The sequence below is a fragment of the Equus caballus genome, chromosome 2 (assembly GCF_041296265.1).
Source record: "Equus caballus isolate H_3958 breed thoroughbred chromosome 2, TB-T2T, whole genome shotgun sequence".
Classification (NCBI taxonomy): domain Eukaryota; kingdom Metazoa; phylum Chordata; class Mammalia; order Perissodactyla; family Equidae; genus Equus; species Equus caballus.
In genome coordinates, this window is record NC_091685.1 from 71158398 (window position 1) to 71171123 (window position 12726).

The following is a 12726-nucleotide window of genomic DNA, read 5'->3' on the forward strand; positions in this document are numbered from 1 at the left end:
ATATGGTACTGGCACAAAACATAGACAGATGGATGAGTGGAATAGAATAGAGAGACCAGAATTAAACCCTTGTTTATACAGTCAACTAATACTCGACAAGGCAGCCAAGAGCACCCAATGGGTAAATGATAATCTCTTCAATAAACGGTATTGGGAAAATTAGACAAATGCAAGCAGAGCAATGAATTTGGACCACTATTTTACACCACTCACAAAAATTAACTCAATATGGATAAATAACTTAAATATAAGACCTGATACTATAAAACTCCTAGTAAAAAACATAGGGAAGATGCTCCTTAACATTGGTCTTGGTAATTATTTTTTAGATATTACACTAAAACCATAAATAATGAGAACAAAAATCAACAAATGGGACTACATCAAACTTAAAAGCTTTTGCATAGCAAAAGAAACAATTAACAAAATGAAAAAGCAAACTACAGAATGGAAGAAAATTTTTACACACTGTATATTGGACAAGGGGTTAGTATCCAAAATATATAAAGAACTCATACAACTCAATAACAACAAAAAAAATTCCAATTAAAAAATAGGCAGAAGAAATAAATGGACATATTTTCAAAGAAGACATCCAAATGGCCAAAAGGTAAGTGAAAAGATGCTTACTGTCACTAACCACCACGGAAATGCAAGTTAAAATCACAATGAGATATGTCCTCATACCTGTTAGAATAGCTATCATCAAGAAGACAAGAGATAACAAGTGCTGATGAAGACGTAGAGAAAAGGGAACACTTGTGCACTATTGATGGGAATGTAAATTGGTGCAGCCACTATGGAAAATAGTAAGGAGCTTCCTCAAAAAGTTAAAAATAGAGCTACCATATGATCCAGCAATTCCACTTTGGGTTATTTATTAGAAGAAAATGAAAACACTACTCAAAAAGTTATCTGTACAGGGCTGGCCCCGTGGCCAAGTGGTTAAGTTCGCGCGCTCCGCTGCAAGCGGCCCAGTGTTTCGTTGGTTCAAATCCTGGGCGCGGACATGGCACTGCTCATCAAACCACGCTGAGGCAGCATCCCACATGCCACAACTAGAAGGACCCACAATGAAGAATATACAACTATGTACTGGGGGGCTTTGGGGAGAAAAAGGAAAAAATAAAATCTTTAAAAAAAAAGTTATCTGTACACCCATGGTCATTGCAGCATTATTTACAATAGCCAAGACTTGTAAACAACCTAAGAGTCCATTGATAGGTGAACGGATAAAGAAAGTGTGGCACATATATACAATGGAATACTATTCAGCCGTGAAAAAGGAAGAGATCCTGCCATTTGTGACAACATGGATGGACCTTGAGCACATTTTGCTAAGTGAGATAAGTCAGAGAAAGACAAGTACTACATGATGTCACTTATGTGTGGAATTTTAAAAAGCCAAACTTGAAAATCAGAGAATAAAATGGTGGTTACCAGGGTGTGGGAGTGAGGGAACAGGTCAGATGTTGTTTAGAAAAAAAATTAGCTATAAAAATAATGGACAATTATTGCCTCTGAAAAGAAGGTTAGAAGTAAGAGGTTTTATGCAGAGTACTGCAATTTTTCATCACAAATCTTATAAAACTATTATACTTTTTAATTATGTGTGAAGTTTGCGAAAATAAAAACAAAATTAAAAAGCCATTATTAAAACAAAAATTCTTTCTTTTTTAAAAGAGAAAATGTGGAAGTAGAAAAGAGTACTCACGCTTCCGAAAAGCAACACACATGTGGTCAACTGAATTTTAACAAAGGTGCCAAGATAATTCAAGGAGAAAGCGAAATCTTTTCAACACATGGTGCTTAAACTAGATATACATGTGGGGAAAAAATGAACTTGAACCTTACCTCATACTGTACATAAAATTTAACTTGAAAGGATCATAATGTTAAACGTAAAAGCTAAAATTATAAAAACTTGCAAAAAAATACATAGAAGAAAATCTTTGTAATCTTGGGTAGGCAAATATTTCATATACAGGACACAAAAAACCTTGAGCTAAGAGAAAAACTAAAATTAAACAAAGAGTTTTGATAACATAAATAACCAAGTAAAACCAAGACCTCAAGAAGACAAAACTTAAGTATGCCCTATGTCCCAAATGGCAAAATTCATTAATTCTTTCCATTAAAGATGAAGAAGTAATTGATCTCTTTTGTCTCAATTCACTAAGACAGTTATATCTGCAGTATAGCCTTTAACTTATAGGTTCAAAATAATTTCAAGGCACTATGAAATTATATTTTTATGAGAAAACTGGGTTAGTTCATGGAATATGTGCTTAGTGGGCAAATAACACCATTAATTTCTTTTTCTTTTTCTCTTCTTTTTTCTCCAAAATGCTTCTAAAAACCAGAATAATTTTTGGAAGGATAAGATGATTCTATGATTATTATTTCCTTTATTCACAAAATTAATGAAACAATTTATGAAAAAATTATTAAAAATACTAATTGCTTCTGATAGTTTTCAAATCTAGAATGCTATTTATGTTATCCCATAGCTACATTTAAGGTCATGAGGCTAGACGAGATTACCCAGGGATCCACTCTTTGAAGCTGTTCAGTATAAGTCAGGTAGAAGAGGAGAGAGAAAAATAAGGCTGAGAAAGAGCATGCAGAGGAGGCAAAAACAGCAAAGCGTGGCTTTATGGAAGACCAGATGAAGAAACGTACTTTCAAAGGAGAAAACGGACAACTGGATTTGATGCTCTTGAGAATCTGAGAAAGATAATGATTGAAATATGCCAAGATATTGTTTGTTGGAGGCCTTGACAAAGAGGAATCTCAATAAAGTAATGGAGACTGAATCTTAGTTGGACATTGTTAAAAAGGAGAATGGAGAGTGTCAAGATAATTTGGTATATAAAAAATTAAGATTCAGTTGTTGAGGTGAAAGAAAGATTTTGATAGATAAAAGAGTTAAGAATATGAGAGGACAAAATGTTAAATGAACCATCTATGTGAATTCTGAAATTACTAAGAATGATAATAAAACACTGGTGGAAAAGAAGTCCATATTAAAGTTTTCAATGAGTATAAGTGGGAGGGGAGAGTGACTGACAAGTTGGTTTTAGGTGACATGGACATGGACTAAGCATAAGTTTCAAAGTAGCTGTCATTTTCTTAAAGAAGGAGAGTGGAAAATGGTTTGGAAATAGCATTGAAGGGCTAAGAAGATATTTACTTCAACACTGGGTCCTGCAGTGCATGAAATATAGGAGGAAGATCATCTTTCACTTGGCATGGGGAAGTCATGTGCTAATGAGGAATGGTCAAATTTCAGCTACGTCAAAGAAGTTGAGGTTATAGGAGAATTTATTGATATTATAAAACTTCAAATCCAGAGGGCATCATGGAGGGCAGTGAAGAGTCAGAGATTAGAAATATAAAGAGCTTTGTGAGGCTACGTATCCGGGTTGTGATGGAAGAACTGGAAGGTAGAAACTTCTGGCAGTGACTGAGGTGAATGGTCTCTTAGAGAAGGCTGAGGGAACCGTTAGAGCTGTACTCTCCAGTGTTGTTGTCACTAACCACTATTCAAATTAAACTCAATTAAAATAAAATACAATTTAAAATTCAGTTCCTCAGTCAAACTAGCCACATTTCAAGTTCTGGTTATCATATTGGATGTTGGACAGATATAGAATATTTCCATCACAGGAAAAAGTCCCACTAAACAGTGTTTCTCTAGAGTATTTAGTTGCAAACTGTAAGTCACTGGGATATTTCTTTAAGATACACTGGGATACAGCTTTTGATAGAATAGCCAGCTAGGGAGAGGCTGTCTGATGGGGAACTTAAGACAGTGCTTGTCTTGGGGTAGTTGACGTCCCAGGAAATTTTGGTGGGTTGGTAGACATACTGCTTATTATACTTCTCCTTGACTCAAAGTGACTCAATAAGGGAATGACAGAAGCAGGCTTATGAGACTTTAGCACCTAGTAAAGTGTGAGAACACAAGTGAGAACACAAGTGAGAACAAGATCATATTCTTAATATATATATCAAGACACCCATAAATATTTTCCCAAGAAGTGTTATTCAGGCATAATCAAATCAAGAATTCTCTACATTTATAGCTCCGTTCCCTCCATTTATGTTCATATTTAATTTGCTGGTTGTTAATCTGCATATAAAACACATCTAGTTTTTCTCCACAATAAACTATTCTCAAAAGAATGCTATTTTCAATGTAGAAGAAAGACATGTTAGTACAATTCTCTCACGAATCTGTATATTTACCAATTAAGAGGAGAGATAAGTCATTATCATAGCCCAGAAAGTAATTTAATATAAAATGAGAACAGAGCAAAGGCTAGCACCGTTGTACAAGCTAGCAGGGGCTTGGGTAATAGGTTCAAATTTCCCAACAAAAAATAAATTGAATCTTGTGGCCCCAAATCATTCAAAGTCCATGTAGTCCAAAATAATAGATGCAAAAAAAGTGCAATGGCTCATATACATAAAAATTATTGACTTTGCACCTGTTTGAGATTATTTATGTTGCTGGCATAAAGGAGAGGGGATGAACAGGAAGAAGGTAGTGAAGGGGATGATGAAGCTATTGAAACGTGATACAATGAGACTCAAATCTACACTGAGTCAATAAAGATCTAGATTTTCAATATCTCTTTTTTTGACAGAGAACTTTACATCTCATTTTTCAGTAGCATGCAGATTACCTCTTTGTATATTTTTATGACAGCTATTTCAAAGATAATGAATATTCCTGCAATGCAGTAGATCCATATTCTTCGGCGTCCTAGGGTTCTCACAGATGCAAGTCAGTAAGGATTATTATTTATAAATATAATTCCTTTCAGAAAAGAAAAGTTTTACTAACAGTTCATAGATCCTTTTCAACATATTTTAAATTAAAATGCTGATTTTTCAACTCCTGACCTGCCAACACTAATTGAGAGAATGAAGAGAAAGACAGAAAGAGAGAAATACTACTGAGTTAAAGAATTCATTATTTCACTAATGTCATGCACTGAATAATGATCTTTCATTCAATAACAGACCATGTATATGATGATTGTCCCATAAGATTAGGACCGCATAGCCTAGGTGTGTGGTAGGCTATACCATCCAGGTTTGTGTAAATACACACTATGTTGTTCACACAATGATCCAATCACCTAAAGATGCATTTCTCAGAATGCATCCTCATCATTAAGCAACACATGACTGGATAAGATCTGTCCCAAAACTTCTATGTGGTCCCACCACACTCACCACCTGGGTGATCTTCTTGCCTAGGATGAAGCAGGTTTAAGTGGCTCTTTATCACAGATAGCTAAGGGGCCTCCTTCCTTCTTTCTCTCTGGGTCTACCACCTCCCAAACTTACTTCTCTGACAGCAAGATGAGATGACCCAGCGGGAAACTACCAAGAACAAGATGCTTGGTGATCTGGATGTAGTCTTTAAGGCTTCAGGCTAGAGCCAACTGGCCCTTCTGATGACTGACTCAGCCTCGTTCAGCCAATCTGGGCCTATTCCTAGAAACAATCCCCCAGCAATTTTTGTCTTTTCTCCAAGACTGGTGAGTCCACAGGTAAAGATCTCAGTATCAAGTGAGAACTTCAAGTGTCAATTGAATTTTAAGAGGCTTTATTCATGAAGAATCAGTGAGTCTTTTCTTTTCACATACATCAAATAATGCCATAGATTATATATTAATAAATCTACATACCTACTTTACTGAGACTTGTACCAAGGAGTACTGGGAGGCAGGATGGCAGTAGAGTTGGAATGATCATATTTGCACATCCTGAATGTTCTGTGGAGAATAGAGTGGACAAGGGCCAGACTTGAGTCAACAAAATCTATTAAGAGACTATTCTATAGTCTGTTAGGACAGGTGGTAATTTGGATTAGAGTGGAGGTAAAGATGGAGGGAAGTGGTTGGATTGGGAGATATTTAAAAGCTAAAATTGATAGCATCTGATGATGCATTGGAGCTAGAGACCATAGTAAATAATGGCATTATATGCTAGTTTTTCATCCCTTATACAAATAATTTTTAAATATTTACTACATGCTGGGCATTATTCTATGTGTTGGGGATACAATAGAAAATACAGAAAAAACTTCCCTGCCATCACAAAGCTTGCAACACTATACTCTCTTAAAGCAGTACACATGGCAGTACTTAAAGATTTATTTGGGAGACCATTCAGTGAACTAAAGGGTATGGTTGAGTTTGCCCCAATTTCAGATATCTACACTGTGGATGGCAAACTTAGATGCCTGTGTGTTGCAAACTCAGAAGCTCAATGGATGTAAAGAACTCATTTTTATCTTACTTGCATTATAAGGTTAACATGAGTAACACAAAGATAAATGGCAGTGACATTCAGCCTCAATGTCAGGGACCAATGGTGAGGGGTAGGGACCACTGAATATTACTCACAGTCAGCCAATTAATCCATGTGGCCATGTAGATCAGTGTTTTGTTTTTTTTAAGAAGCCAAAAAGTCCATATACTTGTGTGTAATCTCCTAATTTAATATTTTGATGTTGGCAATCAGTTAATTAATACTAAATATTTTAAAAACAAGATATGGCCCAACACTATGCAAGCCAAAAAAATATCTGCTAGCCAATATTAGGCACATGGGCCTCCAGTTTCCGCAGTCCACCTAGAAATCCTGTTAGGGAGTCAGCTTTTTCCAGTATTAGATGAGTATGAATCATCATTTATAAATGGTAAAGAAAAATTAACATATTCTTATCTAGCAGAATATTTTTATGCTTAGAGAATACTTCAGAGTATCTGCAAGACTCAGCCCCCATTCAGTGACTGATGAACCAAATGGAGATATGAGGAGATGATAATTAATTTAGTCATTATAACTGCATTTGGAAAACCTTTAAACACGATTTTTATGTTTTTGAGGTATAAGAATTCTTTGTATATTCTGGTGGTATCTTTTCTTTACTGTTCAAGGTGTTTTTTCTTTGTCATTACAGGCATTTCAAAGAGAAACTAGAAGAGGTTATATCCAGTTTTGCTGGCCAAACACCAGTTTAAAAATAGGCAAAGGAATTGAATAGACATTTCACCAAAGAAGATATACGAATGAATAAGCATATGAAAACATGCTCAAGACCACTCGTCATGAGGTAAATGTAACTTAAAACCACAAAATAGGATATCACATCCACTAGCATGGCCATGATAAAAAGACAGACCAGAGTAAATATTTCCAAGAATGTGGACAAACTGGAACCCTCACATATTTCTAGTAGAAACATAAAGTGGTACGACCACGATATTGTCTCCTCAAAATTCATATATTGAAGCCCTAAATCCCAGGACCTCAGAATGTGACTGTATTTGGAGATAGGGCCGTTAAAGAGATGATTAAGTTAAAATGAGGCTGTTAGGGTAGGCCATAATCCAGCATGACTGGTGTCCTTATAAGAAAGAGGATCTGGACACACACAGAGACACCAGGGGCACATTTACACAGAGAAAAGGCCATGTTAGGACACAGCAAGAAGGCAACCATCTGTGAGCCAAGGAGACAGGTCTTAGAGGAAACCAACCATGCCAGCACCTTGGTCTTGGACTTCCAGTCTCCATAACTGAGAGAAAATAAATTTCTGTTGTTATATGCTACCCAGTCTATTGCATTTTGTTATGGCACCCTAGTAAACTAATGCAGCCACTTCGGAAAACAATTTGGAAGCTACTCAAAATGATAAACATAAATTTACCATGTGACCCAGGAATTCTCTTCCTAGGTATCTACTCAACAGAACTGAAAACATATAGCCATAAAAATGACTTGCATACAAAGTTCTTAACAGCATTTTTCATAATAGTCAAAAAGTAGAAACAATCTAAATGTCCATCAATTGATGAATGGAGAGACAAATATGGTATATCCATAAAATGGAATATTATTTGGCAATAGATAGGAATGAACTACTGATACAAGCTAAGACATGAATGAAACTCAATAAAGCATTACAACTCAGTAAAAGAAGTGAGACACAGAAAGCATTTATTATATGGTTCTGTTTATATGAAATGTCTCAAAAAGGCAAATCTATAGAGACAGAAAGCAGATTATTGGTTGCCTGGGGTGAAGAGAAAAGGCAAATGCAAATTAACAGTAAATGGGCCTAAGAGATCCTTTTGGGATGATGGAAATATTTGAAAACTGATTTACAGTGATGCTGAACAATTTGGTCAATTTACTGAAAACATCATTGAATTATACTCCTGTAATAGGAAGTGTATTTTCTTTGTCACCAATAAAACTACAAAACATTATAACTTGATGAAGTTATTTTAAAAGTTCTGAATTTATGCCTCAATAAATTTATTTATGAGTACCTTAATAAAGTTGTTTTTTTAAACAGTGTTTCCAGAATGAAAAGAGAGGCAGACAGGTGGCAGGGAACAAAAATAAAGACCACTAATATGAGAATTTCAAAAGAGAAGAGAAGAAAAATTAGTAGCTTAGTGGGGAATCAATTGAGGAAAATTATGATTGCTTTAAGGGTCAAGAGTAGCATTAAAAACAAAGTCCCAAAATAGGTGAAAGATCCAACTTGTGACACCAAGCTTCTTTCTTCCATGTAATTCCTACAGAATCAAACTTCAAAGATAGATTTTGAGTGGTATTTGGCCAGCAGAACTGGACACACTTCTCCTAATCTCTCTTTCAAATCCTATAATGACAAAGAGAAATGTGAAAATCACTATATTATAAGCCAGTATTTGCAGTCCAACTACGGCCAAATGTGGAAGAAACTCTGAAAGACTAGTAAATTACAACATGGCCTGTAAATCTGTTATCAGCTCCCTCTTTGTATTGTCTTACATTCAGGAGCCTATGGTAGAGTTCCTAATTTTCTCCCCAAATCTTTTTATTCCGAAATAGTAGAATTTTTAGCTAGTCATGGTTACTCAAAATTAAGTCCATATTTCCCAACATCCTTTCCAGCTAGATGTGGCCATGAAGCTAATTTCTGACTAGTGAAACATAAGTGGATGTGCCTTAGGCAGCTTTTAAGAGCCTTCCTTAAAAGAAATCTGGATCGGGACCACTCGGTTGCATAGTGGTTGTGTTCATGCACTCCACTTCGGTGTCCCAGGGTTTGCGGGTTCGGATCGCAGGCACAGACCTGCTCTCATTAGGCCATGCTATGGCAGCATCCCACACACAAAATAGAGGAAGATTGGCATAGATGTTAGCTCAGTGATGATCTTCCTCAGGTAAAAAGAGGAAGAATTGGCAACAGATGCTAGCTCAGGGCCAATCTTCCTCACACACACAAAAAAAATCTGATGCATTTCCCTTCCTTTCTTCTTCTTCCCTTTCTCCAAACTTCTCCTTGAAATGCAAATGCTGCCATCTTGGAGAAAAATTATGACATCCTAGAAATGGTAGAATAGTGAGCTAGAAGCAGCATGGCATTATGGTGTAGCCATTGTTCACATACTTCTGGACTTTTACATGGGAGAAACAGTTTTCATTCTCAGTAAAATTAAAACAAAACACATTTGTTCACATTCTATAACCGAGCTCATTCTGCTATAGTACAGGCTCTGGGAGGGTGACTCCCGGAGGACACTGGATCTTGCCAGTTAAAAATAAGTCTCCGTCTTCTTACGAGAAACTCAGTCTCTTTAGGGGAGATACTCACACTTTCATGGCTCCTTCCTCACTCCCTTTTCATTTTCCCAGGACAGCATCTTCTTCCCCCAAAGCAAGCAATCATCTTCATAGCAATAGTAAAAGGGGTCTCTGTTCTATGTGCTGCCCTCTGAGGCTTTGCTAGCCCTGTCCTTTGGGTCACTGCATCCACACTGGTGGTCTCCTCCAATCTCCAATATCTATCCACCACTACTACTCATTGAGTGTAGACATTGCCACTGTACCTCTGTGTTCTCCTGGTCCTGACTCCAGGCTTCTGCCAGTCTACTAGGACTCTAACCACTTCTGCCCCCTGTGAGGCTTCCTGGATTTCCTACACACTCTCCGTAGGTTGTGGGAAATAAGCAACATTCATTTATCTATATACCTCTTCCATCCTCTGATACTATTCTGCCTGGTGACATATAATCAAATGGGGAGTGAGTAAATGGAGTACCATCCCAGATGTTCTTGGATTCTCCCTCAACATATGAGGGTTTCTACAGACCAAAACTTACCCCGATGTTTCTAAAACACACCTGTCTGCCCCACACAGTTAACAGCAACTTCCTCTGACCTCCTGTCTTTCTTCTGTCTTTTCTGCATTCATCCTCTCAGAAGGCTTATTCAACTTCCTGCTAGTCACTTCCTCATGCCCAGAATGTAAAGTAAAGCTCTTTAGTCTGATTCCAGCACTCTGGCTCTTGGTGTATTAAGGGAGAAATTGTAATTGAGATACAATTTTTTCTCTCTTTACAAAGTCTGGCTCTCGAGACTGCTATCTTGCTAAATCAGCACTGAAATTCAGTTGATGAATGGCCTCTCAAAATCTCTTTGTTCCAGGTGGTATCCATCTTCTCATTCCGTAGCGGGTACTAAGCCTTCTTAGTAGTTTAATAATTCCACCTATTAGACTCATTTACAATTGAATCACATGCCAACAGTACACATCTATGTGGAAATAAAGGAAGGAGAACGAGATACTGGAAAATTCCAAATTGAGCAGTTTGAGATATTGTGGACAACTCTACTCAGAAGCTACCTGAATCACGCTCAGAATCTTGGGCACATCTTTAATTCATTTGCTCCCTCGCTTGGTATTTGTAATCATGGATGTTTTATCACAGGCTCTAAGCTTGGTACTAAATAAAGAAAAAAGTCCTCTGACAGCTGCACAAGGAGCTTAATTAGGAACCTCTTTAAGTTTACTTAAAATGCATAATTGATGTAGAAACATGTGAAGCAAATAGCACCCTCTTAACATCCTCACAATATTTTCAAAGTTGCTGATTGTCACATTTGTTTCATATCATTTAGAAGATGTCATTTTCTAGCTCCTTTTTATCTTAATCCAGGGCCACATTTCGGTTTAATAATTCATTAGCAGCTCTTTGGAACTTATTGCCTGCTGAGTTTACTGAAGACTGATTAGCAATTTTATCATTTCTAAGTTTTCTGTATATATTTTCATAAGTGTCATCTCCTGCTGATTCTAATACTTTCTTGCTTGAAACCACTTTTTTTCTCATTTTTTCTGCTTTGCTGCTATGCATCTATCAATCATTTCTATCCGCCAGAATACACATTGCTGAAGGCTGAGATCCTGTTGGTCATCCCACATCACACAGTACTGGTTTAGTGGTATAATCATATTTTAGAAAAGCTTTTCTCTGTCTTTTATCCAGTAATCACCAATTCAAATCAGGTGAGCACTCAGATGCGTAAGGCCTAATTGGGCAAAACATGGGCATTGGAGTAAGACTCACCTGGAATTTGAAGTTTCCTTCTATCACTTGCTATCTAACTGACTGTAAACCAACTTTTTTACTTAATGTCCCTAAATTTCAAAGTATTCATCTGCAAAGTTGTAATAGTAACCACTTCCTAGTGTTGCTGTGGGGAATAGATGAGAATATATGTAAAATATGCAATACTATACCGGAAAAATAACAGAGATTTTGTTAAAATGTTATTTCATTTATTTTCTCCCTTTTCTTCTCATTCCACTTTATTCTAATTAACGTTAACAAACTCTTCATTTGTTTCATTATAACATACATGGCATCATCTGAGATACTGAAATTGTTCTCCTCACTTTAAGTCCTAGGTATTCCCTATTTTCTTGTACCATGTCAGCTTAATGTTACATTACATTGAGAGAACTCTATTTTTTTTAAACTGCTTGATAAGCCTAATTTGGATTGCATCGAAAACCCTCTAAATTGCCATTTGCTCACTCACTATTCCACCAAGATCTAAAAGGCAAAGAATGGACAGTATTGACACAAGTAAATCATAACTCTTTGCAAAGGCACAGATGAATCATGCATTTTAATTGGAAGATCATTTATAAAAACAGTCTTCTGCTGACCTAGGCTAAGCTCACCACAATTCAACGTTTGCATTTAACTGCTCTAATCTGATGGGTTTTGTGCTATAGCTAGTCGGAAAACTAATTTCAATCAGAAGATGTCAATAGTAGTTGTTCCTGGAGATTTCTGGTTGCTACAGTGCTGCCTAACCCAGTTTTTATTCTAATATTGATGTGCCATTTTTAAATTTTGAAAATCATCCTGTATGATTTTCTAGTTCCTCATAATAAATGCACTGTATGCTTATTTTTGAAAATTTAGAAAATTCAGGGAAATAAGAAGAAAGCAAAAAAAAAAAAGACCTGTGTTGTCTTTTGCATGCATACATTTCTGTTAAGTATAGAGCTGGCCTTAGAAACTTGGCATTTTGGTTCATAGGGTGATGTTTTGAATTTAGGCGTATTAGAGCAGGGTGGGAGTGGTAGCAATTCTCAGTTAACCTCACCTTCTCCATTTCTCAACTATGGCCAAAGAGCACATGGCTCCTGAGGGAGAGGCCTTTGAGAGCAAGGGTAAGAGAACGATGGGAAGAAATATTAAAGTGGGAGGAAGACATCGTTCCATAGGGTCATTCAGACAGCAAACTCATGACAAGACAACCCGGCTCAGGAGTGAGATATCTGTCTCAGAGGCACTTGTTAATGCCTCTATTTGAATGGAAAAATAAAGTCAGACTTTTTCTGACAGA

At 36.6% G+C, this 12726-nt stretch overlaps 1 long non-coding RNA gene across 1 annotated transcript in view; it reads left to right on the forward strand.

Moving 5' to 3' along the window:
• Positions 1 to 12726, forward strand: part of LOC138923278 (uncharacterized) — a 94303-nt gene that overhangs the window by 36910 nt on the left and 44667 nt on the right. Inside the window, exon 2 of the long non-coding RNA XR_011436682.1 lies at positions 6986 to 7138. This is a non-coding gene — a long non-coding RNA (uncharacterized lncRNA). The remainder of the gene's footprint in view (positions 1 to 6985; positions 7139 to 12726) is intronic.